Source organism: Triticum aestivum, chromosome 7A, assembly GCF_018294505.1.
Source record: "Triticum aestivum cultivar Chinese Spring chromosome 7A, IWGSC CS RefSeq v2.1, whole genome shotgun sequence".
Taxonomy (NCBI): domain Eukaryota; kingdom Viridiplantae; phylum Streptophyta; class Magnoliopsida; order Poales; family Poaceae; genus Triticum; species Triticum aestivum.
The window spans coordinates 461,357,302-461,364,744 of record NC_057812.1 but is presented as its reverse complement, the minus strand read 5'-3'; positions in this window follow the sequence as shown (position 1 = coordinate 461,364,744).

Genomic DNA, 7,443 nt, shown 5'->3' with positions numbered 1-7,443 from the left:
AATCTTCAATTTGAGTTTTTCCTCAGTTGTTCCAATATATGAGTTTATGTCCTCTACAGCATTCACTTATAGCTATTTCTTCATATTTGTCTTTTCTGCTAAGTGAATGTGATCGGATCCTTCCCCCTCTATGCTATACTCAACCCAATCTATTCACAAATTCTTCATGTGCGTTCTATTTAAAAATCCTTCAAAATCTTCACTGTGTCCTTGTCAGCTGAAGAATTTGCGAACATAATTTTTAACTTATCCTATCTAAATTTTCTGCTTTGCCGCTCAAACCGTTCCACGTCCCACGACAACACTTATCTATTCACCCACGATCTCACACAATCTCCAATTCTCAGTACGTGAGTGACACATGTCAAGCGAATGAGAAGGGTCAGGGGCACGTTCGTCCAATTTCTTCGGGCAAACAATTTTTGCACCGTGGCTATAAATACCCCTTCCCTTCCTCACTTCACTTTTACTCCGCTCATTCTCACTCCAGCTCCAGCTTCTCAAACCCTAGCACCGCCGCTACTTCATCATCGCTGGTGAGGAAGAGCTTCACTGCCTCGACCTCGTCGTTGTCGTACTTGCGCTGGCTGTGGATTTCTTCACTCCGCTGCCGCCATAGCTGTCTTCCTCTGCCAAGTTAGGGCGTGGAAGATCTAAACTGACGAACTTCACATCTACACCTCTCAGTTCATCGTGTTCTTTGTCCAGGGTAATTAAAAGTTAGTTTAACTACCCTCTTTGATTCAAATGATAACTACAAAATCTTCAAAAGGTGTTTATTCTTCAAATCCATCACACACTGAACACCTCACATATCATCTGTTCTTGACTCATTTCTCTAAGCTACATTTTTCTTCAAGGTTCCTCAATTGTGTGGATTTTCGATCTATAAAACTTTGGAACCTAAGACAAAGAACGCTTAGTGAATTCTTCAAGACTCATCTGGTCAAATTCCTCAAACTTGTTCTTATTGAAAAACCTTCTGAGAACGCATATGACCTCTCCAAATTCCTCGCAACTATACTTTGTTCACAAGTACACATGTCCAGCTGTTGAATCACTAGGTTCTCATCAACTTAACTCATTTGCAGCGTTCCTCGAAGAAAAGTTGCACACCTCTTCAGAGAATTCCATTGCTCAAATTCCTCAGGTGAAGAAAATGGCTGATGGAAGAAGCCACAGAAGGGAGGAAAGAGGCTGAGGTCAACACATGCTTTGAAATCCTGATGATATTATGAGGATTATTGCACTCCCGATGAGGCCAAATGGCAAGGAGGAAAAATCAGCGCAAAGTGCGCATACAAAGGATAGAGAGGAGATGGGCACGGGAATGGAGGGAGTACAGATATGTTACTCCCAAGTATATGAAGAAATTCGCTCTTAATCCTCCATGCCCAAGACCTCCATTGGCACCTGGCCAAGAAGCTGATCCCACCAGCCTCAAGCGCGGTGAGGATTATCCTGATGAATGGGCCAAGCGCCAGGCCAAGCTAGCCAAAGTAGCTAAGGAAGCAGTGAGGAAATTTAATGAAGATTCTGCTACTCTTGCTGTCACTGCTGAGGCCTCTGCAAGCAAGCCAAAGAAGGCCATGACAAAGAAGCCTGCTTACAAGCCAAGTGCTTCACCCTCAATGCCCTCACGGCCAAGTTCCTCAGCAATGCCCTCAAGGCCAAAGTCCTCAGCTCCTCCACCAAAGCCCTCAGCTGGTCCAACCAAATCCTCCGCACATGTGCATCTCGCCACGTGCCAAAGGACAGCATGCCTCTCTATTGCCTCAGGAGCATATGCTAGTTCCTCAGCACCACTGCATTCTTCAACTGGTCCCACTCTGTTGAAGACCAAGGCAACTACTGGACGAGGTTCTCGACCAAGTCCTCAAAAGAAGCATGTCACTTTTCATGTGCCGTCCGATGAAGATGAAGCTGATGATGATGAACTTGTAGAAATCATCAGAGATAGGCAGGTCAGGGCCACTAGAGCCAAGGGCACAAGTGTGCCTCTGCTTTTGGATCCAAAGTTGATCCTTGAGTACATTGCTCTATGGAATAAGGAACCCAATACTCCTATGCCTGACTTCAAGTTGACTCCTGGCCAAAGTCATACGTTGACTCACTTCATACAAGAAGAAAAATGGAAGTTTGAGAAGGCCAGGCAGATCAAGAAAGCGCAGTACAAAAAGGAGTGCTTCCTGAAGAAAAACGTTGTCTCTATGACAACTTAAGAACTTGTCACTATTCAATCTGAGATCAAGAAACACAGTGATGAGTTTGACGCATACCGTGTCGATTGGCTTGGAGCCAAGGTCCGTTTTGTGAAACTCATTGATCAATTCACTTCAAATGTTGCAGCCCCAACGCAACAGGAAATTCCTCAGGCTGAAGCATCTGCTCAGCCCACTGAAGAAAATGCCATCACCGCTGATGACAATCAGGCTGCTGAAGAAAATGCTAATTCCAGGGCTGATGACTGCATTCCAGCCATTAAAGAAACTGCCAGGGCAACCTCTAGTGTTGTGCCTGAAGAAAGTGAAGACGTCAGGGCAACTGCATCAGTTGCGCCTGAAGAAATTCAACCAAATTCCTCTGCTCCTCCTGCGCCTACACAAACTCCGATCCTTCCATCTGCATCAGATGTGAAGAAGACCAAGGCTGCAGAGCGTGCAACTGTGAAGAAAATGAAGGCATCAACTTCATCAGATTCTTCAGCCCCGAAGAAGATGAAGCCATTGACTAGCTTATTTGACAACCCAATTGATGTTGTTCCTATCTCAACCATGCCATCAAAGGACCTTATTCCTTTTGATGAAGACTATATGATTCCAAGTGAATCTGATGAAGAGAATCCTTCTGCTGCTTTGCCAGAGCAGTTGGATGAAGAAATTGAAGTGGATGAAAACCCTTCAACCCCAATTATCTCATCTCTCATGCCTTAGCTCACTGCTGAAGAGGCCGGCGTTGAAGATGTGGACATTGGAAGCACTACTCAAGTGATGAAAGATGACTTTGGGGAAGTCAGCACCCCAATTCTCCTCTGTTCACACCTCTTCAACAAATTCCTCAGTCCCCAGTAACTACTGAAGTACAAATGAGATCTGAAGAACCTCATGCAACTTCGTCCATCCATGAAGAAATTCCAGCCACTAGTGCTGATGAAAATGTAAATGAAGAATTGATGTCCCAGGCTGCAACTGAAGAAGTACCTGAAATTCCTCAGCCTCTGGAACCTGAGATCGAGATCCCTGAGGTTGTGATGCAATTGACTAACACTCCTCACGCCAAGCCAAAGGATCCCTTCTCAAAGAAGAAAATATTCAAGGCTGATGACTTCTTTGGCGAGCATATATTCTTCACTCACTACAACCCTTATAACTCTGCTCGTCTTAGGAGGAAGCGCTTCTGGACTGCCAGCCAGGCCAACTTCTATTCTTCACTACTCTTCAACAAGGACAAAATCTTCTACCATGAGCATATTCCTCATGTAGACATGGAATCATTGCCTTGTTTCACTCCTGTGCTCAGTGTGCTTCATGACGCATGCCTCCTAAACTTTTGCTCTGACATTGTTGATTGGAATGAAGAGCTCATTCTTCAGTTCTATGCAATACTGCACATCACCGGTGATCCTGAAGACATCAACACCTGGGTCTTGGACTGGATGACCGATAATACTCATTATAAGGCACCGACCTTTGAATTGCTTCACGCCCTGCCCATCAGTCCATCCAGTGAAGGAGCTCGCTGCCTGTACCAAGAACCTGAACTCACTGCTCATTACATGCAAGTGTTAATGAAACCTCTGAAGCCCGGTCAAGCCCCAAGGACCAAATTCCTCGTAAAGGACTTACTCTATGTGCCCATAATAGTCTATCGCATTCTGACGAGGACAACAAGTCCCATCAAAGGCCACGACTCATCTGATGAGGAAATAGTTGGCATCATGAAGAATCTGCTATTCAACATCATTCATAGCATTCCTGTCAATTACTATGATTCTTCATGAGGACTATGGCAAATGTTGCACTCTCTCTATTTGAGTTGAAGCCTTATGCTCCTTGGATTATGAGATTCCTCAGAACAAGGTATTCCCTCAACTACAAGGCTGATTTTCAGAATCACCACAGCTATCTGCCCCCGATTGAAGTTCTCAAGCAGAATTATACCTCAGCTGATGAAAAGGGCAAGGCACATCTGGTCATTGATGAAGGCATTCGTCCATTGGATGGTCAGTTTTGCAAAGTTGCATCTCATTCCACCAATGATGACTCTGCCACACATGATTCTTCTGCTAATGCACCCAAGTCTACTCCTCAAGCCACAGCTCCACGTGTGATGACTGACCGTGAGCTGCTTCTTAGTCTTCACTAGAAGGTGGATCGAAACTATAAATGGGTTAAGCGTCAGTTTGGTTCTATTCTTCACAACATGACTGCTACACATAATGCAGTGAAGAAAAACCATTACTACCTCCATGAAGTCTTCGGTCGCACCTGTGCTGTCTTATCACATCTGTATGGTGACGAAGATATGAAGAAAATGGGTCTCAAGGAAGATTTTGACTGATCTGCACCTCCACCGAAGAAATTCAAGAAGGTCAAGGTTCCTTCTTTGGTGACCATCTCCTATTCTTCATCCTATGACACTGACGAGTATGAAGACTTGGACGACACTGCGGCAGGCCCTATAACGACAAACGACCCCAACACCGCTGGCGCTCCTCCATCAACTTGATATTCCTCAGGGGCGTTAGTCCTCATTTTCGATCCTATTGGTCATTCGATGACAAAGGGGTAGAAATTTGAGTTAGTATTCAAGCGGGTCTACTTTTATGGGCGTTTTTTTCAAAGTTACAACTCTCGTTCTTTTGAGACTTTATTCGATCGAGTTGTAAAATTAAACTCTATGGTGGCCTGATACTTTTGCTGTGTTTTCCTGCATGCTTATTCCTCGTTAATTTTAATGCATGCATGTTGAATTCCATCAATCACCATATTTCATCATGCATTTCAAATTCTTCATATTATATGTTAAATGCGTGTATGGATTACAAGATATAGGGGGAGATCTCCATGATTCTACTCTTCAAAGTGTGCATTGCTTCAAAAGCAAATTCCTCACTATGCACATCTTTAGGGGGAGTTCTTCTATATCTTGCAATCAAATTCCTCAATATCAGTATTTACACTTCATATGTTTATCCCTATTGAAAACTTAACCTATATTGTCATCAATCACCAAAAAGGGGGAGATTGTAAGTGCATCTAGTGCCCCTTAGTGATTTTGGTGTATTGAGGACTTATAGGTTAAGGGACTGATGCGTTTGTGAGTGTACATAGGTCTATAAGTCTATGAGGAGTTTGATATTTACAGAGAAAGTCGACCCCTAAAAATGAAGTTCTTCTATTGAAGACTTTAGATTTCTGAAGACTTTGAAAGTGAAGAAATTGGTGCAATCCTGAAGACTTGGTATTCATTCGAGGAACATGGAGCATGAAGAATCTTGTTTTCGTAGTTTCATTTTCTCTTTCTTGAGTCATAGGAAACACCATACTGTTAAAGAGGGTTGAGGAAATACTAAGGAAAAATTTCCATGTGATGCTCAACTCAAATCCTACACCTACCAATTCCTTCGAGTGAAGCCATTGGAAATCTCATACAGTTCCGTCATATTCTTCAGTGACAGAGACGAAGTTCTTCTAGTCTCTGAGGAATTTGTTCTGACTGAGGAGTTAGGAATTCGCCAGTGCGGATTGCCTACACAGTGAGGAACATGATAGCCCTAAGGAATTTGATACTCAAAATTCTGACCATTGCTGTGCTATGCGCCAGCTGTCCCAAAATATCTACCCACCTAACGATTATATCATTGAAGGTCATTTATGTATTATCATGTCGGGCTGCTCCCTAGGCCATAAATAGCCGCCCCCTACAACCACTAGCTGGTTGGCTGCTCCGACAGAAACTGGCACTAGTCATTTGAGAGCATCCCATCCTCTAAGGACTTTGAGTGAAAATCATCAACTGAGGAAAACCCAAACCCAAACACCTACAAACCCAAAGTGATTGAGCATCACTGAAGAGATTGATCCTGCATGGATCCGACGCTTGTTACCTTTGAAGATTGTGCATCTTCTAGACGGTTAGGCGTCATGGTCTAGAGCATCCAAGAGGAAATTGTGGATCGCCGAGTGACCAAGTCTGTGAAGGTTTGGAAGTCACCTGAAGACTTACCACGAGTGATTGGGCGAGGTCTATGTGACCTTAGCTCAAGGGGAATATGGTGAGGACTGAGTGTCCTGAGCTGCGTGTTCAGGACTGGGTGTCCGGGACTGTGTGTCCTCAGGTTTAAATACCTAGCCACCCTAACCAGACGTACAACTGTCACAACAGTTGAAACTGGTCTACCAAATCATTGGCTTCACCAAGTTACCTGGTTCCATTTCCTCAACCCTTCCATTTACTCATTTCTATGTTGTGTGCATGTTCATATCTATTTGAAGACTTTGACTGAAGACTTTCTCTATTTCTTCAGTTCAATTTCTTCAGTCTGTTTTTCTTATCATGTGTTATCCTATGTTTACGCTTTCTGTACTCTGTGCTTGTTTTCGTTTCTTCATGTAGACCATGCTCATGCACTGTTATGTTTACTTCCGAGTACTTATTCCGCTGCAAGTAGTTCTTCATTCAGGAATTTCCTCACCCTGAAATTCCTCAGTGAAAAATTCATAAAAATCGCCTATTCACCCCCCTCTAGTCGATATAAGGCACTTTCAAGATGCATCTATCTATGTACCGTCTATGATGCTAATTTCAAAAGGTTATATATGTTGCATGTGAAACTTCGTGTTGGTGCGGTTGTGTAATGGGGTAGCTAAGTGCTGAAGCTATATCAAGTTGTACTCTAGTATATTTCAATTATGAAATCCTGCTTCCTAATTATGGAAATGAAATATATTATGTGCTTAGTATGAATGTCAATTAGATTAATATATGGATTATTAATAATAGGGCAATTAGCCTGCTAATGGAAAATTAGCCTGCTAAATGGGGTTTTCTATTGCAAAAGGTTATTCAGAAAACACCATGGGCTATGACCTCAGGCAACGCACACAGTTTCTAGGAATAAACCGTGTTGGATCAATGAAAAATCACACACGATATTCTCTTGAAAACTGTTTGCGTTTGGCCAACTTGCGCAATCGTTTACGACATAAAAATTGTGTGTGACGGACACCCTTTGCCACATAGTTTCTTCTACGCACTGTGTGTGATGCATTCAATAACACAAAATGATAAAATTGTTAATATCATGTGCAATGGCAATGCTATCACAAACGATTTAACAGGGAAAATTGTGTGTGATGTACCTGTGAACGGAAACGTTTTCCTTGGAGTGACTGTGTGGGATGTATATACGAAAGGAAGTGTTTAGCGGGGACTGACTGT